The sequence below is a fragment of the Lissotriton helveticus genome, chromosome 3_1 (genome assembly GCF_964261635.1).
Source record: "Lissotriton helveticus chromosome 3_1, aLisHel1.1, whole genome shotgun sequence".
NCBI lineage: Eukaryota > Metazoa > Chordata > Amphibia > Caudata > Salamandridae > Lissotriton > Lissotriton helveticus.
The window spans coordinates 1,206,487,582-1,206,511,740 of record NC_136061.1 but is presented as its reverse complement, the minus strand read 5'-3'; the positions used below and the strand labels follow the sequence as shown (position 1 = coordinate 1,206,511,740).

At 42.5% G+C, this 24,159-nt stretch overlaps 1 pseudogene; it reads left to right on the top strand.

Moving 5' to 3' along the window:
- Nucleotides 1-237: 237 nt before the first annotated feature.
- LOC144824228 (uncharacterized) overlaps nt 238-24,159 on the top strand; it is a 42,890-nt pseudogene continuing 18,968 nt past the window's right edge.

The window sequence follows — 24,159 nt, the reverse complement described above, 5'->3', positions numbered from 1 at the left end:
CTTTCAATAACTACAGGTGACAATACAAAGCCCAAAGGTGACAACTACCGCCCACCCCCATTCGTCTGGCTACGTTTACCTAAAAAACGAACAAAGACCAGCAAAAGCAATCAGCACGAGATGGCAAAACAGCAGCTGCCTTCAGAGCAGCAGAGCGGTTACCTGTGAAAGGGTTTGGATAAAATACCCTATGGCAAGTGGTGCATTGATGACGTCTTGCTCTTTCCGCCGATTGGAATGGCGAGCTGTTATGTTGTGAAATACATGTATATCGCTGTAAGAGTAAAGAAACCTTGTAAATCTTCCAAAGAGGAAAGTGGTTTTTATGAACCTATGCAAATTGAAGAAGTTTTAAACAATTCTGTTCGTCTATCTGATGGACGAGTTTGGAACCTCAAAAGGATTGCCAAATGTCCTCCTCCTCAAGTTGATTCTTCTTGTCAAGTTTCTTCACAGAAGTCATCTGATTTGTTTGATTTAGAGGATTTGTTTAGTGCTAAGTCACCTGATGCTTTTGAGACGTCTAATACTTCCAGTTGTCCTGTTTCAGATGTTTCTGGCCAGTTTTCATCAGATTTGGGTGCTTCTACTTCTTCTAGTTCAGCATGTGATGAAGAGGTAAATATTTTTAGAAACCCTAGGCGTGAAAAAAGGCCTCCTGTTTGGTTAGCGGATTACATTTCTGAAAATTTTCCTTTGTAGTGTTTTTTTTTTCTCTTTTCTCAAATTTCTAATTCAAAAGAAATTTTTTGTAAAGATGGGGGGTGGTGTCGGGCACATTGTTATAAGATTAATTTCTATATTGTTCAAAGGGGGATGTGTTATGTTGTGAAATACATGTATATCGCTTTAACACTGCTCATTCCATATTCCATTCCGAGTGTTCCTACTAGATGTATTCTAATGTGTTCAGTTACTCCTGACTGCAAACCTGTCTGGCTGTGTACCTGCTCTGTTCTTATAATAAACCTACTATCAACTTATATGATGCGTGATTCTTCATCATAACACGAGCCTTCTGAACACATAAAATCACTGATCGTAACGGCCAGAGCTGCCGCCTTTGGAGCTGGGGACCAGGTACGAGTCTCGGCGTCGGCTCAACGTCCTGTGATTCTCGGCAAATCCTGTATTCTCCTCGTGCCAACTAAAAATGAACGTGTCCTTGTGTAGCGTAACCGGTGCTCGTATAAAGCGCTCCAATACCTTCAGGTCGAGTTCGCGCTATATAAAACGGCAAAACAAACACACACAAAAGCAATGGCCCCAGTACTGAAGGGATGTATACTATGCAGTACTCACTGTGCACGTGGCGTGGAGCACACTGGGAAACCATAAAACGTGAACAGTTTTCATTGCACAGAAGGAATGCATACATATGATATTCATGCAACCTCTTTGTGCACATTGCACCATAGGAATGCATTCCGGGTTCACTGTACCAGAGCCGGCATTCTCCGCGAACACATGCAATGAATAATGTACTCAGTGCATCTTTTGGAACCCAACACTACTCACTACCTAGGAAATGCGCCCTGACTGCGGCTATGGACTGCATAGTGCACTCACTGAACCTCTACAACATGGAATGCATACTCTTCTGACTGTTCATCGAATGCATGCTCGCCGCACCGATGAAATGCATATTTACAACACCCCTGGAATGCGTACGACACTCTGCAACGTGCAATATGTGTTCCCGTGGCGTAAATGGAACGCGTACCTTTTAAACACATGGGATGCATGACATCGTACCTACTGCAGTCATTCAATGTAAGAGGCAATACTCATTGCACCCTTGCAAAGTAGTGTACTGCTCACGTGGCACTCTCGGAATGCATAAGGAACACATCATTGTACTCTTGCAGTGTATGATAAGGTCGTCTTTGAAATCATGCAATGAATGACAAAGTACTCATTGCACCCATGGAATGTAGGATTAAGGCTCCCGTTTTATAGTATTCTTTTTATTTTATATTTCTGCTTGCATTTATCGATGTTTATTTTTGATGACCGTATCTCATTCAACCACAATTATCCACATTTATTTTTTCCGTGAGAAAAATAGAGACTGCAGCGGATATTTTTCCACATTTATTTCAACATAAATGTCACCCTTGCCATGAGTTAAGTTTTCACAGGTTTTTTTTTTGGTGTGCTACTTGGAAGCTCACAGTCAAACAATGTTAAAATATATTTGCTTTGCTGGGGATTGGCAGACACAATTTCTCTATAAAGTGCCACACTGCTTCTTAAAGTTCACTTAAAATTTAAAAACATTAAAACAAATTGAAAATACACATACTATTCTTTGTGCAGCAGGTACGTTTACCCGCCAAGTTACATTACTGTCACTGGAACCTGTGACATGCAGGTTAGACACTGGTCACAGCAAATGTTGCTCTGAAGTGACTCGATCTACTGAGCCTTCTCATTGGCACTGAATCCCGAAACATCAGTAACACTTTGAGCACCACTTCTATGGCATTTCCAGGAGGACTGGAAAGCTGTGTCCCTGATGGCATGAACTCCTTTTCTGTAGAGGGTTTCCCCTTGTATCAGCAGCATTCAGGGCATTGCCCCATGACCTCCTAAGCCTTTGGATGGACCCTTCCTCCACCCTTCACACACCCCCTTCACACTCCTTTCAGCAGTCCGCACACACTTCCCACAGCACTCATCTACCCCTTTTTGGGTTGTTTGTCTTCGCGTGTTGTGAGCATTTATACATTATGGAGACCTTAAGGAGATCTGCTCTGTTTTCTGTTTATTCGCGGCTGGACATAGAAAAACAGATAAGGAAACCGATTGTTTTCCATCTTCATTTTTATGTACAAATCTGTAAAAATGGGAAACCTGGTTCCTTATTGACGATATGGTACACTTACACTCATTCATGATATTATATTAAATTGAACCCATGAAATGCACAGTACAGTTCTCGTCGGACTTAAGGAACTTTGTAGCAGCACTAATATGAAACAGATTAGATTTGTTATTCCAATTGCAACGTAAGCAAATTCAGGGAAAGTGTTGGACTCTGGAGGGGTTAGAGTTACTGTTCCCACTCCAATCAATGTAACAATAGTGAAAGTGTTGAAATTTGGAGGAGTTAGATTTACTTTTCGCACTCAAATCCCACTCCAATCTAGGCAACAGTAGGAAATGTGTTCTACTTTGGAGGGGTTAGATTAAATTCACTCAGTGATGTAACGAAACGTGAGTACATGCAGGGGCCCCCAATACTCTGGTTTCAGTTCGGAGCTCTCAGGCCAGGGGCCTGCCTGTGCTGGAGTTGGCCCCCCAGAGTTTGGGCCACAAACACACCCACAGGGGTTGTGGGGGCCTTCGTTATGCCACTGGATTTACTATTCCCAATCCAAAGTATGCAATATGTTGAACTTTGAAAGGGTTTGGTACACAATATCAATTCCTAATCATAATTTAAAAGTAATTTAACTGATATAAAACAAAATAAATACACTTCTGTCCCTCGAACCCGAAAGAACCATGAACAAAAAAGCATACAAATTCTAAATGAAACATTAATTTAATTTAAATAGGATGAAATGAAGCAAAAAAAAAATGAAAGCAAGTTTGTAATATGTTGAACTTTGGAAGGGTTAGATATACAATTTAAATTCCTAATCATAATTCAAAAATAATGTGGTCCATCTTTACCATCTTTCCTGCCTCTCCTGTGTTCACTGTTTTTTGGTGCCCTTGTGGTTACTTAAAGGGATATAGGTTTCAGCAACTAAACATCGTAGGTCAATGTGTTTTCACTTTAAATTACAATTGGTCTTCTGTGTAAGGCAACTTCAGTGCCTCTTTCTTGCTCTCTGAGTGTCTGTCTCTCTCTGCCTTTCTCACCTGCCTTCCATTGGGATATGCACCACAGCAGGATAGAAAATAAAGAAGTCATCCACAGGAGAAATCCAAACATTGTCCTCATTGTTCTCCACCAAGCAGTTCTTTTGGCGGTGCACTCAGGTTGCAGAACTCCATGAGGTTGCCATGAATTTGCATGTGGTTGCTGTAAGGTCCCATGTTACAGTTAGAATAGTGATATCTTTATTTCTTCTTCTGGGATGGTTTGTAGGTCATCATCATACTCTTTATTTTGGTAAAATATCATAAAAGATACAAACATTCAAGACAGACATCATACATTCCAGTTTAAAAAGCAATATGCCGGTAAATATTAAAAATAAATACAGTTAAAAGATTACACACGTTAGCGAGACTGTAGCAGCAAACAAATGGTACCTAAGAGCAGCAATTGTCGAGTAATTCATAACTTTCAGGCCGCAGACGAGCCAAAGGTTACTCTGCAGTATAGCAGCGTCCCTAATCTAAAGTGCAAATGCAATCATTGAAATTTGTTCGGTAGTCAGACCCTGAATTTACATTCACAGACATTACACAGAAAGATTCATATAGTTTTTTAGGAACGTCAGTATTCACAGTGAAACAGGAAAGAGTGAATTTAAAATGTGTTGGTGCTTAAAAAAAGACCATTTACCTTTAAAATTAATTACCATAATGGCAATTGATCTTGATGGAGTCGGTCGTCACACCTATGGCTCTCAGGGGTGGGTAAGGGTATTAACAGTGCCCTCTTTCTAATCACCCCCGCAAGAGTGGCCCAAAAACTTTGCAGTTGCGCATGCAAATAGAGGTCTTGCATCTGACTTCAATATGTGCAGGGCTGCTATAGAGTCTCGAGCCCCAAGTTGTCTACAGTCTGGGGCTAACTATTTGGCATAAGCTATACAAGCAAAGAGAACATGACCTATCAATTCATGGGGACAGGAGCAGCAAGGGCAGCCCTTTGACTGGGCTTTGTTAACCAGCCAGGAGTTTGTAAAATCATTGGTTGGCAGACTACCATGCCTGGAATGGATGTAAAGCTTCCCATCAGCTGGCACCTTATCAAGATAGCTTTCTAGGGAGCGGAAGGCTTTCAGGTCTCTAAATTCTTCTGTTATTCTGCCCTGGTTGCTATTGAAGTGTGTATTTTGCTTAGCACATTCCCAGTATAATAGTTTGATCTGGTTTCTGCTATGGGTTGGTGGACAGCCAATACTATGTCCTGATAGGCCAAGACTGGACAAAAGACTTTTAACATGTTTAATCCAGCCAATTTTGTTCATAGTATCCAGGACGCAAAACTCATTAAAAGCTGCGGCATAGGGTGCCAATTAGAGAGTGGTGACCATTCTCTACCAAAATAGCAGGGGGCAAAGCTTCACTAGGTCACTAATAGGCTTAATGCCTATGTCGAGCTTTAGTGGACAAAGAGGAGTGCTTTATGGAGAGATACCAGATTTCTGAGGAACTTGCTCTCTGTAGCGGTGAGGTCACTTGCGTTTACCATGCCCCACAGCTCTGCCCATGTAGGGCGCTGCTCACAGCTTTGCAGTTATATATAGTTTCAGCGCAGGTGCTATTGGCTTGATATAAGAGAAACAGTGCTCTTTCCTCAGAGCACCGGTTACCTGGGAGAATTTGAGGTAGGCCTTGTTGAAATGGTATTTCCAGGCCATACCCTCCGATAGTTTGATTCCCAGGTAATCGAAGGAACTTACTCTTTCCGGGGAAGTATTTTCTAGGAGCAGATTTCCTTTGAAAGAATTATGGGGGTTCAGTAGCATTAGCTTAGTTTTGGAGGTGTTTATTTCCAGGCCCCTCCCATTGCAGAAGAGCTTGAATTGGTCTAATAATTTTTGCAAGCCCAGAGGGGTTTTTGAAACAAGAAGAGTGTTGTCTGCGAATAGGAGAGTGGCGATTTTTGGGTTTGCTAAAGAGGGAGCGTCTGCTGGGATGGTAGAAAAAATCTCAGCCACTTGGTTGATGTAAAGTGAGAAGAGGGATGGAGCCAGGATGCAACCCTGTCAAACCCCGCTGTATTTTAATGGGATAGGTGACTTGTCCCTGACTACCCCAGCTTACCCTGGCAAAGTTCTCTTCATGTAGCCTAATTAAAAGTGTCAGAATTCCCGGGGGCATACCCATATCCCTGAGCACCCACCATGGTATGTCCCTGGGGACGGGATCAAATGCTTATTTTAAGTCTATAAAAGCAATGTATAGACTCCCCTTGCCCAGCAAAACCACCTTCCAGTACAGCATGATGAGGCGGAAGACTTGATGGTGCCAGTCTTCCGTGTAAAACCCGCTTGGAACGGAGAGAGGATGTGATTCTCGTCCATCCAATCCTGGATTTTAACTAAAAGCGAGCTGCAGAAGACCTTTTGGACACAATCGATCAAGCTAATTGGCCGCTATTTGTAGGGATTGGTCTTATCGCCCTTTTTGAAAATGGGTATCACTTCGGCCCCTTTCCATGATTCTGGAATCCTTCCCCGCCAGCTATGTCAAAAGATAGTGTCATTATATAAGTTACCCAGTTCTCCCTAACAGAGCAAAAAAAATCTCCTGGGGTGCCATCTGGGCTCGGGGCTTTAGTAGGTACAATTGCCTCCAGAGCGGCCATGGTTTTCCCTCTGGTAAACAAAAGGCCAAATGTTGGTTGATGTAAATCAAGCAGCATCGGATCCCTATCTTGACTGCAAAAGATGGAATAGAGGGCACCAAAGTGTCCTTGCCACGAATTTGCAGGGATGTTGTTAGCCAGAGTGGGTGACCTTTCAAAGTTGCCCTTGCTCACAAGTGTCCAAAACGTCCTAGTATCTGAATGTGAAATGGATTCCCCAAGTTCTTCCCATCTCCTTTCTTTTGCCTTTGTTTGTGCCAGTTTATATAGCCTCCTTATATCACGTGTCAAGGGGATATCCCTTTGTCTTATAGCTATGGACAGCCGCCTTCTTAGGGATCTGCACTGCTTTGTGAACCACAGGTTTGTTTTCATAGGTCATCTTCAGTCGTCGAAGATGTGTTTTGTCATGTTGCCTGTTGTGTTTCTTTCTTTGGTGTTGGAATGCAGCAATTTCTCTTTTTAATCCTTTATATATCCTTGTTGTGCCAAGGGGTCCTAGCTATATGGTTTGGTTGCATGAATAGGTTAATTTGATTTGAGTGTGGCATAAGAACATTAAGAACCAAATGCATCAAATATTTCATAGGGCAAGACAAACGTTTCCTTATTTGCAGTAGAAGGGAAGATAATGTGATGAAGACCAGTATAGGAAATGAGAAAGGAAAATATAACTCACTGATATCAGGATGGGTGAGCATTCCAATGAGCCGGTGTCTGCAACGATGAGGTCAAGAGTCATTTATTTGTTTTGAGTGAAGTGCGAAAAGTATTGATAAGATTGAGGAGGTTTATAAAGTTCTCTAGGGCAATGAGTGTTTTACATTTAGGAATGCCCGCTGTCACTGTTTAAATTTCAGACACAAATATTACTTGCTACCTTATTATTCCGAGGGACCTATGGTCTGGTCAGTGAATTTGGATGTCAGCTTGTGTGGGTGTTCGATTATATGTAAAGTGGCTGTTAAAGATGGTGAAAAATGCAACTAAGGCTTAGAGGAACTCAGATGTGGAAAAAGTGGTAGTAGGCGTGTATTTGCAGATGAGGGATTCTTTGCAGATGATGGTATTACCACAATCCTGTTTCATTTGTCTTTTCATGAATGGTGGCATAACCTTTGGTTCTAGGGTTTCAGTAGTGGACCGGGTAGAGGAATTAAGTCTGTATTTATGAAAGAAGTAATTATGGTTTTTAGACCACTAAAATGTCATGTTCATGTTGGCATTATAGAGCTATAAATATAATACATAATGATCAGTCATTTAAAATATCCCAATATAGTCACATATATGGGAGAAAACTGTTAACTGTAACTGTTATAAACTGTATTAATACTTTATAACTATTTTTTAATATATGTTTAACATTAGTATGTATATTTTATGTGTGTCTTTGACAGACTAATAAAGAATGATGATGATGATGAGAGAAAAGTGGATTAGTTGGGGTGGTTGTGAGACCTCACCAAGTAATAATGTCATTAATCCCTATCAGGTCTAGTTAGATTTTTTTTTAAATCAAAATTTAGTTCAGTCCTGTGTAGCTTTGGCACATAGCAGACAGGCTTATTTCAAAGGAAATCTAGTGTAAAGCATTTATCAGTACCAAAACAGTTCATATGTAAGAGACACAACACAATAAAAACCCTACTTCAATTTATTAAATATAGAATATATTGTAATCTGCAAATAGACTAAAAACATCAAAAATTACATGAAGAGAGCAGGAGTTATGATTTTTGTAAGATTCTCATAAATCACTGTATTTCACTTCCAAAAGTTTTGCAAAGTTTATACATCACTGCTTTCCACTCTTAGTGCTAGTTGATAAGCCACGAACACAATGGTCCAAGCCAAAGTTAGGTTTTAGGCTGAGCACAATGGAACTCTGGGTTCAATGTGTGCACCAGTTTGATCCAGGTCAAGATAATTGTTTCGCATTTAGAAACTTTTCTGATTCTTTATCTCATCCATGGTGAGGCAGGTAGGGTACTCTGCAGCTGGAATCTGGCCTTGAGATCAACGTCGATGGATCGGCTATGTGCAGGGGTCCAGTGAAAGCCTTGTTTCTCGACAGCATTCAAGGCTACCCACAAGCTGGCAAAATGTAGTAGTCTTTGAGCTTCAGACTCTGTGTTCAAAAATCGATATCTTTGGTTTTGGCTCACAAGTTAAAGCTCTGTGGTAAGAAACTGGTGGTCTTTTGCGTGCATTCACCAATATGCAGAAAAGCCTATGAAGAAGGGTGTTAACCTGAAACGCGTCAGGCTCTGCTGGCGCCGACTGCATTTGGGTCTCCCTGTTCACAGACTCCATTTTGGGGAAGATACAAATGCAGTCAGCGCCAGGAGAGCCTGACGCGTTTCAGGTTAACACCCTTCCTCGTAGGCTTTTCTGCATATTGGAGTCTGTGAACAAGGAGTGCACTCTGCTTTTGGGCACCTGTGAAACTTTATGTATTTCGGCCGACCCGGCCGAGGAGAGCACCGCCACACATTTACTCATCTGTTATCAGAAGTGACCTCCGTGCTGCTTCTTTTAGCCCACCACTGACCCTGAAAAGTAATTCTAACCATACTTACCAGTAACTTGTATTTCATTTCATAGGAATCCATTGTGTGGTTTTCAGCAGAAAAGTTTCTAATTGTTGATTTTTGTAATGTACAAATATTCCTCTAAAATCAGCCGAACTACGAATTCTGATTTACTCACCTGTTATCAGGAGTGACCTCAGTGCTGCTTCTTTTAGCCCAGCACTGACCCTGAAAAGTCATTCTAACCATACTTACTAGTAACTAGTATTTCCTTCCATAGGAATCCATTGTGTGGTTTTCAGCAGAAAAGATTTTGTGTTGATTTTTGAAATGTACAAATATTCCTTTAAAATCAGATGAACAACGAATTCAGATATACTCACCTGTTATCAGGAGTGATCTCAGTGCTGCTTCTTTTAGCCCAACACTGACCCTGAAAAGTAATTCTAACCGTACTTACCAGTAACTTGTATTTCCTTCCATAGGAATCCATTGTCTGGTTTTCACCAGAAAGTTTCTAAGTGTATATTCTTACAAACTAAAAATATTCCTAAAAAATTGCCTGTATGAATTAAACGCATTCTTTCAACTGTTTACAGCAGATGCACCCCTGCTGGAACCAGGATCCACCACTGAGTAAGAAAAGTAATGATAACACTACTTACCTGCTAAGTGAATTTCCTTCCATAGGGTAACTTTTTTTTTTTTTTGCAGAGTTTTATATAGCGTTAACTAGACCCGAACTGAATCAGGTATCAGAGCGCTTTACATAGCACCAGTTACATGAGGACACACATTCATTTTAGGCATGGGGACATTAAGTGATTTGCCCAGAATCACAGGAGGTTTTTGGCGTCGTTACCGAGACTCGAACCCAGATCCCCAGGTCCGAGGTCGAGCGCCCTGAGTGGTTTTACTTGGAAATTCTTCTAAGTGTGGAGTTTTGGAACTTTAAAAAATTCCTCTAAAATCAGCCGAACTACAAATTCCGATTTACTCACCTGTTATCAGGAGAGACCTCAGTGCTGTATCTTTCAGCCCACTACTGATCCTGAAAAGTAATTCTAACCGTACTTACAGTAACTTGAATTTCCTTCAATAGGAATCTGTTGTCTGGTTTCACTTGGAAATTCTTCTAAGTGTGGAGTTTTGTAACTTTAAGAAATTCCTCTAAAATCAGCCGAACTACGAATTCTGATTTACTCACCTGTTATCAGGAGAGACCTTAGTGCTGCATCTTTCAGCCCACTACTGATCCTGAAAAGTAATTCTAACTGTTCTTAGGGTAACTTGAATTTCCTTCCATAGGATATCATTGCCTGCTATATAAAATATATTTAAATTAAAAAAATATAAAATTAAAAAAACAAATATTACAATTTCAATATTTTTTAAAACCTTTTTTTCAATTTATATTAAAAATATGTAATGTAATTTAAAAAATAAAATATCTAAAAATAAATAGTTTAAAAAATGTAGTAAATCAGTATAAAACAAAAATAACAATTAATACATTTAAAAATTGTCATTTACAAAACCTTCGAAATTCACTGGAAAAAAACATAGGTTTCAGGCCTGAAATAGTTAGGAATTAGCATTTAAAAAACCTTTGAAATTCACTAAAAAAACCATAGGTTTCAGGCCTGATATAGTTAGGAATTAGCATTTAAAAAACCTTTGAAATTTACTGAAAAAACATAGGTTTCAGGCCTGATATAGTTGGGAATTAGCATTTAAAAAAACCTTAGAAATTCAATGAAAAAACTATAGGTTTGATGGGGTGTTATAGTTAGCTGGACATTTCACTCGTACAAAACCATTGAAATTTCTCCAATATAGTTAGTTGTACTAACTATATCTCGCGCGCCCGCAATACACTGCTGATGATGTCACATATTACATCATTCATGACATGGTCAGTGACATCACTGATGACATCTCAAATGACATCAATGATGACATCACTGATGACATCATCCACGTGACAATCACATGCACCTCTTCATACACCCGTAAAATCTTTCATCACTAGAGTATCATATATGAATCCATTGACACAGCAATACAAGTATCTAAAAACCAACTCAGTGATTCCTAGATGTATACACACATCTAATCACTTACCTATAGATTCACTCATACATGCTGTCAATGAACAATAGAACACTATCAAAAATACTTATACACCTATATCGACATTACACACCAGCACTCATCCTATTCACTTATGAAGTCATCCTACTCACTTATGCAAACAATGGATCATACTTACTTAGCTACACACTTATACACACACCACTTCATCTATTCATATAGATAGTATCTCATACTTAATGTATTATAAAATCACTATTACAAGTATACAGTTATCCATACAGACACTCATACAATCATTGAGTCTTATGTATACTTATTTATATACAACAACTGACACATACACTGCCTTTTATTTTTCTAGTTTGTTGGACTTGTACCTTAGAGAGATAAATTTGCTCATCACCACACCCATAACGATATTCACTCACCCAAACAACTGTTAGAACATGTAGTTTTAACTTCATATACCTACTGAATCAACTATTCACACATCTTTGACAGTCACACACCCCCGACCGAACCACACACACATTCACTCTCTCGACCTGTCAGCCACCAGACTCATGGCTAGGCTCAATTTTATGCCCCATATTTTAGAAAGGAGACGCCACGCTCCCTGCTAACTATCGACTTATTGCCCTATTAGATCTTGAGGCCAAGGCATATGCCCGGTGTCTTCTTAGGCTGTTAGAAAAATGGGTAGCAGAAAACAATATCCTACCATACTTCCAAACAGGGTTCTGAGCCTCAGCCTCCACAATAGACAATATTACAACTTTAGCCATTCTGAGTCAACAAGCAGCACAAAAAAACCATCTTCCCCTTTACTGCTGCTTTATAGACTACAGTGCGGCTTTTGATAAAGTGTCTCGTAATATCTTATGGAGGAAGCTGGATAAGTGGGGGATTCCACAGAGCCTGCTAGGAGCACTTATCTCCTTGCACAAGAACACCTGGGTGCGAATTAAAACTGGCCCAAAGACAGTCTCTACAAAAATTGCTATCGAAGACGGTTTAAAGCAAGGCTGTGTTCTTGCCCCCTCTTGTTCAATCTCTACACTGCTGATCTTGGAATAATACTGGAGAACGGTAATCTTCTCCCCCCAAAATTGGGTTCTGCCAAAAGGAATCTGCACATACTGCAATATGCCGATGACATCGTCATAATGGACCAGGCAAAATCGGGTCTTCAACGAGCGCTACGTATGCTCCAAACTAATAACACCGCCAACGCCTTAAAAATCAACCAGGAAAAGACCAAGGTTCTGCTATTTGGCGGATGTAAGAATAAGAAAAGTTTAAAATGGCATATTGGGTCTGCAATAATCAATACAACTTCAAAATATAACTATTTGGGAGTCTGGTTCAGCGAGTCCTCCAGACCATCAGCTCATTTAGCCGCCTTGAAAAAAAGAGCAGGAGCAATAACATACTCCCTGCCCCGACTGGACCAGTCCCTGAGCAGTCCTTCCGCAGAACCAATTTTGAAGGTGATCAAAGCCACTCTTCTCCCTGCCTTAAACTATGGGCATCAGGCATTCCCGGGCGTATGCTCTGTTAGTCTTGACCACGCCCAAATTTCCACCTACAAAAAAATCCTTCATCTTCCGAATTTCATTCAGCGGGCAAGACTACGTCTGGAGCTGGGCCTACAAAGACAATCAATCTATTGCGAGGTAGACACCTTGAAATACTTTATAAGGATATTAAAATCTGCAGACAATACCCTAAAATCCCGGCTAAAAGAAACTTTTGCCAGTCCTGGAAATCCATGGAATCGTCAGATCATAAAGGCCATACAAACGCTAGAGATTAATAACTCATCATTACTGTCAGACACTTTTCCATACCCAGTCTGGAAAAAGGTTATTAATAAGTAGGTAAAACTAATCTCCCATCGGATGGACCTTCAGGCTTTAAAAACCTCTACCGTCCTGATCCCCCTGAACACCTCATACATTCCCTGGAAACCGCAATCTTATCTCCTTGAAAATCTAAATGCAGCGGCTCGGGAGAACATAATGTTCATGCGCCTTCTAGGTCTGCGTTCTACGGCCTTTAACCTGTGGGCTCCAATAATCGAGGGGGGGGCCTGCCGACTGTGCAACAACCATACTGAATCATGGCTGCATCTTCTGTGCTGCTGCCCTGCCCTGGATGCCCCTAGAAGACTCCTCTTAAATCCATTATATTTAAAATGGGGCATCCGATCATGCTGGGAGGCATCGGCTCTGTGTTTTACGTCCACAGATACTCAAGTGCTCACAAGGACTGGAAAGTTTGTGAGACTCTTGGACAATCTTTTTTTACCCACCTTGGACCCTGTGCTCCCAGCTCCTCCACCCCAAAAACTCATCACAGACTTTTTTTGTCCCGTTGTTTAGTACTTTCTGTCTTAATCCATTTTATTTTAGGCCTAGCACAGTAGTGCGACCCACTGGTAACCACAAGACTGCTTTTATTTGTATAGGATTTTATACCTGGACAGTTTGTTCTTCCAATTTCGCTTTCTAATATGATAATTGTGTTAATGCTGGAATTTTAAAGCAATGGTTTTAAGTAACTGCGCTACTTTAATAAACTGAACTGAACTGCACTCTCTCATACAAACACTTAGTTAACTAATCAATAACTAATATAGACTTTCACATAGCTAGTAACAAACTGGAGAAGCAGTTTACACAACAACTGACAAACTGATACAGATATTCACACAGTTTAGTCACTATCCACTATATTTAGTGAGACACTATACATTAGTGAAGTAAACAGTCCATTACACTGCTACTAAATCCTCCATCCAAATATTTATATTTATATATCTACTCTTTTTTCAATGCAAATTGCTACATATATAATACATATTTAAATAACGAAGCAAACCACATTCACTAGATGATGTCATCACTGATGTCATTTGCGATGTCATCAGTGATGTCACTGACCATGTCATGAATGATGTAATATGTGACATGATCAGCAGTGGATTGCGGGTGCGCAAGATATAGTTAGTACATCTAACTATATTGGAGGAATTTCAATGGTTTTGTACGAGTGAAATGTCCAGCTAACTATAAAACCCCTCAAACCTATAGTTTTTTCAGTGAATTTCTAACGTTTTTTAAATGCTAATTCCTAACTATATCACGCCTGAAACCTATGTTTTTTTCAGTGAATATATATAGATAGATATAGATATATATAGATATATATATTCACTGAAAAAACAAAGATTACAGGGATGTTCTAGTTAAGCTGCTGACGTTTCACTCGTACAAAAACCAGAGAAATTAAGCTGTCATAGTTAGTGAGCTAACTATACCCCTGCGATGCAGTGCTTATGACATAACATATTACATCACTCATGACATGGTCAGTGACATCACTCATGACATCTCAAATGACATTACTGATTACATCATCCAACGACTGTGATTGTTTAAAAAAGTTTATGAGTGTTAAATATATATACCAAGGTGTATTGGTGAATTAGTGGGTGTATGTGTGCTAGATTGGATTGGGTGAATGACTAACTGTATAATTGAGTGATTAGGTCTCTCTGTGAATGTATGGGTGGATGACTGGTTTTGTGAATGTCTGTATCTGTCTGTCAGTTGGTGTCTAAGTGGCTGTATGGGTATGTGAGTGTGTATGTGAGATTCTGAATGGGTCAGTGATTGGTTGTCTGAGTACCTCTATGCATGTGTCAGTGGTATATGGGTGAGTAACTGGGTATGTGAAAGGCAGTATAGGTGAGTGACGTGGTATGTGAGTGACTGTATGGATGAGTGAGTGAATGTGAGAGTGGCTGCATGAGTGAGTGTGTGCTTGTGTCAGTGACTGTATAAGGTGAGTGGGTACATGCTAGTATCTGTATGAGTAAGTGAGTGAGTGTGTGTGTGTAACTGTATGAGTGAGTATGCAGCTAGGTGATTGATTGTATGGGTGAGTTAATAGGTGTGTGAGTAGCTCTATGTGTGACTGACTCAGTATGTGAGTGGCTGTATGGGTGTATGAGTGGATATGTCAGTGGCTGTATTGGTGAGTGAGTGGGTGTACGAGTGGCTGTATGTGTGAGTGAGTGGATGTGTGTGCTGATCTAGCTGTGTAAGTACTGTTATGGGTGTGTGAATGGGTTTGAGAATGGCAGTGTGGAAGATGGAGTGGGTGAATGACAGGTCATTTAGGGGTGTGAGTGGGTCCATCCAAGATTCAATGGATAATGTCATCAGTGATGCCATAAGTGACAATGACCATGTCATGAGTAACGTAATATGTGAGGTCATAAGCAGTGCATTGCAGGTGCATGAGTTATAGTTAGCTCACTAACTATAACAGCTGAATTTCTCTGGTTTTGAATGAGAGAAACATCAGCCTAACTATAACATCCCTGTAACCTTTGATTTTATAGTTAATTTCTATGTTTTTTCCAGTAGGTCTTGCATTTACAGAGTGGTGGAGAAAGGGGACGGTGTATCTGACTAGCTCACAGCAATCCTGCTGTGTAGGACTTGCAGGAGGTACCAGGAGGGCTTCTTGGCCCCAAGGTCTCTCAGGAGTCAAGTGGACTTCATCCCCTAACCAGTATTGCCACAGGAGATGCATTTGCAGAGTGGTGGAGAAAATGGACATGGCCTGCTATGAGGTCTCAGCAATCCCGCTGTGGGACTTACTGGAGGTAACAGGAGGGGTAGTTGGCCCCAGGGATGTCCTTGGGGGTCAACTACCCCTACTGTTACCTACACACACACACACATATATGTACCCACATACATATGCATGGTCGTCATTTTCATTTTGTACAATTATTGCTATAACAGTTAAATGCTCACTGTTGAAACGTATTTATATGTCACAAGTCTGAACTTCTGCGAAGTCATTTTGCATAATAGTAACACATATTAGATAAGATATGCTTTGACGAAAGAGTGGAACACTGCTTAATCCTGCATGGATGCCCATATTGTGGCGCTGAGCCCTATTAAGCAATGGGTGCTGTCTGTTTGGTGACTGCGGAGAGGGTGGGGGGATGTGGTTTGTCGTTTTTGATTGCAAAATACGATTGGTAGAGTTTGAATCCAGATTGTTGTATTATTTACTTATTGTCTCCCATCGCAATGCTCTCAAAACAAAAACATATTGAAAATAAATTGTAACATATTGTTGTCAGCATTTGAAGCTCCAAATTTAAAAAAAAAGGCAAAAATACACATGTATTTAACCCCAATGTCAAAATGTAACATTTAGTTTGTTTAGTTTACCTTTGTTGCAAGTTTAAAAAGGCTTCACAAATAAAAACAACCTGCTACTAAGATTCATGGCTAAATGTCATGGCTACCTTTATTTACATTTCTTTTGGAAGACAAACTCCTTGGCACATAGTTTCTTTCATAGCACTATCTCAGTCTCTTGCTTTCATACTGCTGGGGCCAGCATTCTGTCTTTTGTTGTTGATGCCATGTATGGTGATGCGCCTATTGTTTCGTTATGTGAATTAGAAGAGCAGTAAAAACCACAGTTTTCATACCTAACCTTATGCACTCCGCTTTGACAAAGAGGGAACGCGTAGGAAGGAAACGATACTGCAGCAATTTAAAAAATGTAGTGCATTGTCTAACGGGACGAGGGCACATGTAGCATAGACAGTCTTGCTAATAATTAAGTCCCAGCAAGATGCTTTGCTCAGCTTTCTGGCCTGGAGCATCAGTCCACTGCAAGAGGGAGGTCGTAGCCCTCCAAGACTGAACAACGTTACAGACCTCTTACTCCTGCACTTTGCTTCGTAGTTTATTGACTTTCACATGCCCAGCAGGTGGAGCAGCACCGTTTACGTTTTGTCATGTTAATGATGGTTTTCTAATTCCAAGACCAGACAGCTGTTATTGATCTCATAGCTAGCCCAGGTTCAGGGACAAGAGAGATTCAGGAGTTTAGGAACAAGGGTATTGATGGGAACTGGTGGATATTATGTCTCCATTTTCAGTGCTCATATTTTATCATAGTAATTTCGAGTCATTGGTTTCTCAGTTGTCTTTTGGCATGTGTATGCTACTGGATTGCAAGTGTTTTTTTGTGTCTGTGGGGGGGTAAATGTGAATTCCACTTGCTGGCCTTTTGTCAATGTAAAAGTCGATTCCAGGAGTGGAGGTGTTGCTGAATATTTAATAAAAAGGTGAAGACGTTCAAATACATCATAGCAAACTGTCTTGCAGCAAGGAACGAGAATCTAAAGTCAACCATAGTTATGATTAATTCTGTGACTGTATTCTTGCTTAAAGCCGCAGATATTCAGAGTCCCACTCAACTGTAGAAATTATTGTAAAGGAGGACAACATTAATTAAAAAGACATAAAGAAAATCGACTTGTTCTTGACATTTCTAAAACAGAAAGGACCAAAACAATTAAAAAAAAGGCGTCTCATGCTTAGCCCCAAGACTGTGGAACTATTTTCCAAAACACATAAGGGTAAATCCAAGCCTTCTTTCCAAGAAAGACTTAAAAACAAATGTATTCAAATTAAACCTCTCAGACTGAACTTAACTCGCATCCCCTCCTTGTTTCTTTGGTAAATGTCCATAACTTTTTCACACAAACGAAAAGGGGACAGGGTCAACTACTCAACTACCCCAAACCCTCTTATACAACCTAAACACACCAAGAGGGGTAGAGAGGAAAAAGAGACTGAACAACGCATTCGGGGGCACAAACAGTGTTAGTTAACCCCTTCCATGCTGATGATGGCCCCCAGCCGTCATGCATCACGGTGGGCGTGTGCTGATGATGGCTAGGGGCCGTCATGAACCCACCACTCATTAAAACGGCCGCACAGGTGCAAAATCGCGGCCTCGCCCAAGGGGTTAAACTGCCCTCACTCACACACAAGTCTGAGTGTGACATGCTTCATCATCGGGTCTGCTTACAAAACACCCTGGCGTAGCCACGCACAGTATGGAGCATAGGGGAGGGGTAAACAAACAACATAAACACCATACATAAATGGGTGAGTATAAAGTGCTACCACCCCTGACTGGGAACAGTGATAGAAATAAGTGCAGTGAAAAGTGAACCTAAAACTGCCTCGTGGGTACTATATCGATTTTTTACTCCAGAGTCCCACGGACAGGATTAAAATTGGATTGGAAAGGATGGGTTTATTTGTGAGAATATTAGGAACTCACATCAACCCTCCCAAGACTGCCAAAGTCAAGATGTTTTCGACCGAGTTTGATGTGCCCACACTAACGGGTCACACCGGGCTTCTTCAGGACTCCTATCAGTCCCAGTCAAGCAACCCTGTTACCCTACTCTGGTTAGTACCCAGGGTTCATACATACAGCAATCCTGGTGTGTGGAGGAAATTCCCCTGACACGGGATACATGTACTGTAAAACAAAACACATATATCCACAGGTGTAAAAAAGGTTTCTATTTGGACCCATCAAATCTCATTCAAAACCCCAGGCCCAGCCACAGGGACAGACATCCATCTCCTTAGCAAAATAGTAATATGTTCAAACCCCTCTTTCAAAATAGCGGGGCAAAAATCGGAGACATCCAAATTAATCATCAAGTCACCAGATTTAAAAAATGGTACATAACCATCCATCCATAATAATCAAAAGAGCCCTTGTCACACATAGAAAAATCCTCCATTCCCACAGGTCATTGACTAATCAAATCTTCTATTTAAGGTGCCATCATGACCGCTTAAAAATGGCGTTCAATACTTTCCCCGAACTGCCAAACTCACCGAGTTTACTGATGTCAAGAGCTTGAAATGGCGACGGGCAAGGAGAACCCCTGAGGACACAACCTGTAGTGCAGGCAAAAAGGAGAAAAGCATAATCCAAAGTCTCCTTAAATGCCTGACATGCTCCAATCGTAAAAGGCAATCCCATACACGGCAATTGTTGAGCGAGAGAAACCGGAGGTAAACAGTAGTCCCGCAAAACTATTGCCTCAACTATAAATGGCACACTTACTGCCCCGTTGGTGGTTCACGTCCAGTCGGCCTGCCGTGGTCCCGCCCTGTAGTCTGCTGGCAAACCTCCAAAGCCAGCATTAAATCCATTGCTTCCGCATCCGCCCACCAATCACGTGAGGGCGTGTATGCATCAGGATAGCCTAAATGTGTGACGTCATCACCGGCACGCTGTAGGAAGGTGGATACCTGACTATGGTTACCCCGGATTTTGTTCCTTGTGTTTAGCTGGTTTTCGACTTAGTTGGCCTGGGATCCTGCTAATCAGGGCCCCAGGCTATCTGCTCTCACTGTAAAATGGACTCCATGTACTTTAGGTACATCTCCAATTGGATGTTGGGTCACCTTGTGAGCCCCTGTATAGGGGGCAGCTCTTCCCCAACAACAATTGAAAACCACTATAAATGATGCATGGGACCTTCCACCTCTCACGGGACATAAAAAAATGTGGTAACTGTGTCTGCTGTGACTCGACAATTGAAGGCCAATATTTTGAATATAATACCATGAAGTATGCTCGAAAATACTTTTCCAACTGTAATTCTGCCAACTTGGTGTACGCTATCTTATGTCCTTGCATGCTTATCTATATAGGACAAACAAGCCAAAAGGTGAAACTGAGAATAGGACAACACCGAAGCAGAATCAGATGTCAAACACCAAACGCACCCCTGGTCGAGCACTTTGCCAGAATGGGCCACAATGAAAAAGACCTCATTTGGACAGTGGTTACAATTATTAAACCACCGCCTAGAGGGGCAGACATTGCACATTTACTTAACAAAGAGGAACTTCGTTGGATTTTGAAATGTGACAGTATTAGAAATGGCCTTAATCGGCAGGAAGACTGGACCTCTTTACTGTGATGCCCATTATTAATGCTTTAATCTGTGATCTGTAAATTGTATTTCTTTTTATCACCTGCGCCGTTTTATGCACCATTATCACGGGCACCTGCACCACGACCCTTAACAAAACCACTGTAAAATGGCCGCCATGTTCGCCAGTATTCTGGAACATGTTTTATCCTGGGTAGTCCCTTCACCATTTCCATAAACCACGAGTCTTATCAGCCTTCATGGCAGCCCAGTCACTCATCTATCCGTCGCCACTGCTGACACGTTCCGAAATATGCACAAGTAAGTCTTACTCCCTGCCGTCCAAGGCATCACTCACGAGACTGTTAATCTCCCCACGTTAAATCTACGGACCACGTTGTACTAGTTTTTATTCCTCCCGTTTTTCCCCCCAGACACAGCGATTGAGCTGATCTCTATCCGAGCCATTGCGCTCTATCTCTATCTGTACGGACATCCGTCCATCCTGCGTTCTGGTAAATAAAAGAAAAGGAAATGATTTCACCCCCACTTTTCGAATGATACGCTCACTGAAGTTAATTGAAAAAACATTTTTCTTTTTAGATACTACAACCGTCCATCGGGCCGTCCCAATTAACGTAGTACCGATGAAGAAACCATTCATGTAGGTTCTTCGATCACTCGAAGCATGCTTTTCACTCGCCGCCGTTTTTTTCATAATCTGCATGCCGTAAACAGTCAATATTACGAAGGCTCTTCCCTCACGAACTATGTCTAGGGCCAATCTGCACAATATGCCTGTAAATCTCGGAGCTACTTGTTTCCCATCACGTAAAAATTAGCACATGCCCTTACGTTCTGTAATAGTAAATGGTACCAAATGTACAGCAAGTTCACTCTTACCTTCACCCTTCACGGCCCTCCCAAACCCGTGCGGCTTGATATTATCGTTTTTAAAGTTCACTCGTCGGCTTTCACTTTTTTCTTCACTTCACAATATACATGTTTTTTCACAATAGTTATGAAGTTTCGTAATAACATGCCTAAAACTGATATATATTCCTTTTCTTCATTCTTTTTTCTCCAATTATGAATGTACCTGTTTTATGTATAGTACTGTGACTAAAGGCATAGTCTAACTAATGGTTAAGACAACAATTGTCATTCCTTGTCCTGATGATGATGCCCTAGATTTGAATACGACATCAAAACGTCGTCGACCTTTGAACCCCCAAATGCAATAAATGACTGAAATATTAATGATTGCAGTGGTGTGATGTAATGCAATTTAAAATCTGTAACAACTGACTAAAAGTATACAGATGCAACCTTTGCTTTGCCTTCTTGGCCACCAGTTCTTTGTTGTCTTGTCTTGTATTGTAAGGGTCACGGCTGTGCCCGCTTGACATTAAATGGTTCTCCCATTTTTTCAAAGTATTGTTCTTATCAATTGAAAATAAATTTCTTGTCGGGCTGGACAAAAGTCATTTCACCTATCAAGTGTATGATCATTGTTTTGTCTGTTTTTACAGACCATTGTTTCCAATATTAGGGACCACTGTCTTATAGAATATGTTACTGCCCAAGGTCCCTATGGTATACCTTTTGGGTTCCCTTGTGTTTGTGTAAGACTGGTGCATGAACAGCATATCGTTCAGGTAGACGATCATTCTCAAACCTCGCGCCCGCAGGAACTCCACAACCGGCCGAAGAACCTTTGTGAAACACCACGGAGCGGAGGAGAGCCCAAAAGGGAGTGTGGTGAATTCGTAAACCTGACCCTCCCACCTGAACTGGAGGAAACGCCGATGAGGTGGGAAAATTGGTACTGTTAGGTACGCGTCCTTCAGGTCTAACCTGAACATCCAATCTGACGGACGCAACACATCCTGCAGGAGGTGTATACCCTCCATTTTGAAAGGGCGGTAAACCAGCCACTCGTTGAATTCTTTCAAGTTGATGACTGGCCGCCGGCCACTGTCGACTTTGTCGACCAAAAAGAGATTGCCGAGAAACCCCCCATAGTGTTCACGTGCGCAACAAACCGCCCCTTTTTGGAGGAGGGCGAAAACCTCTTCACGTACCGAGTCTGCGTCTCGCTGCGAGAAAGTAATGGGGCGGGGCGATATGGCTGACACGGACGGCCATGAAACTCCAGCTGGAAGCCCTGGACTGTCTGCAGCACCCAAGCATCGCTTGTAAGGGAAAGCCAAGCCGGAAAAAACTGCGCAAAGCGCCCGCCTACCCGCAAGGTTGCCGAGGGCATCACACTTACCTCTTCCAGCTCCCTGTTGGTGTCCTCTCTGGCTGCCTCGACCACGGAACCGCTGTCCTCGCGTCGGGTAGAAGTTGTTGAAGCGTGCGTTGTCCTGGCACTGCCCACGGCCGGAGCCTTGCCCCCGATTGGAGCTATTGCCACGGCCGAACGAGCGGCCCCTGCCACCTCCGGCCCTTTCAAAAACCCGTGGGGCTAAAACCTTTTTGATGTTGGACTGTGCCCTGTCCAGGGAAGTAAATGTAGCCACAAACTTGCCTAGCTCCTTGACGAAAGGGTCCCCGAACAGGCCCCCTTGCGCCACAGCCCCGGCCTCTGAAGAGGCAAGATCACCCAGTTTAGGGTCGATCTTGAGAAGGAGCTACCTTCGCCTCTCCGTTGAAAGTGCGCAGTTGGCGTTCTCTAGGAACACAATGACCGCTGTGCCACATTGGAGACAACCTCTGGGGAAATAAGGTCCCCCTAAACCTTGGCCTCTTCGGCCATATCCAAAATTTTGGTCATAGGCCCTACTGCATCCAGCAGCTTGTCTTCGCCGGTACGCCATGAGCGGTCTATACCCTTCCTAGGGTCCCTAACAAATTTAGCTAAGAATGTTGCCATTTTTGGTCAATATCGGGAGTCAACGCCACCTTACCTTCTAAGGTGGGGCGTGGGCACTCCGCCCTAAGTCGACTGCGAACGTCCTTAACTACTGGCTTGCGCAGACGGCTCGTAACATACTGGGCCACTTTGTCCCCAGGCACCCAGTCGGAAGAGCGAGGATGGACGATATCGTCCGGGTCCAACATGTCAGATGGCCCAGCCTAAGCTGGAGCCTGGGAAGGGAGCCAGGACCTAGAGAAGCATGCCTCCTCATCAGTGTCCGGAGAATCCCCATCATCCCGAGGCTCCGGGGACGCAGTCCGAGGGGTCGGCGAAAAGTTATCCACTTGGGGCACTGGGACAGGCGGGGGAACCTCATGTGCCAAAAATGCGCTTTTAACTCGCGCAAAAGCCTCCGAGTCAACCCCCTCAGTGCACGGCTTCTTACTGGGGGGAGGGGAAGGAGAGGGCGCTGGGGCAGGGGTTTGCGTGGGAATAAGGGCTGCCAGCTTCGTGTAGGCTTCATCTAACCGCGCAGATAGGCGCTGCTCTAGGAGAATCATGGCCTGATCTACGGCCTTGTAAATAGAATCGTCTACTGCCTGATAAAAGTCATCATCCCAGGGAGCGTAGTTAAGGGGGTCCTCCCCTGGGTACTGGTCTTGCTCCCCCTGCATTATGAGGTAAGTTAGGCTCTGCAGGCACAAGAGCTGGAGGCAGCAGAAATCAAAGTTCAACCCTCACGGGCACCAATTTAAGCTGGGAGGGGGCCCAGAAAAATGTGGGTGGCACGCAGGCACACAATAACAGGGACAAGCCCAGGGGACGCTTCAGCCCTTACTATCACAGGGCACCACCCGGTAAAGTGCCCCACCGCACCACTCAAGGCTGGTGCAAATTGCGACCCCTCAGGGTGTTCAGGCACACAAATGCTGACCCACCAGGGCGTTCAGGCATCAGAAAGAGAGGAAAAATCAACCCCTCAGGGTGTCTGACCGGTTGGCAGAAGGCAGGACAGGCTCTCTGTGGGCAGCGCGCGAAAACGCTGTGAGAAATGCCTCACAGTCACGCTGACCACAGAGAGGAGAAATCGCCCCCTAGCGGCAGGAGGACCACACCGCACCTTTCAATGGGCCAAAAATCGCATCAGGAGCGCCAGAGCATCCCGCGTTTGCAGGGGGAATCTGTAGAAAGAAAACCGCCAAGCGCTGACCAAATTGTTACAAACACTACAAGAATCACCCCAAAACCCAGGAGAGAAGAGAAAAAACACTTAGGGGCAGATTTATGAAGGCCTTGCGCCACGTTTACGCCGCTGTTGCGTCACGCAAGGCGGCGTAATCGTGGCGCATCCCTACGAACGATTTAC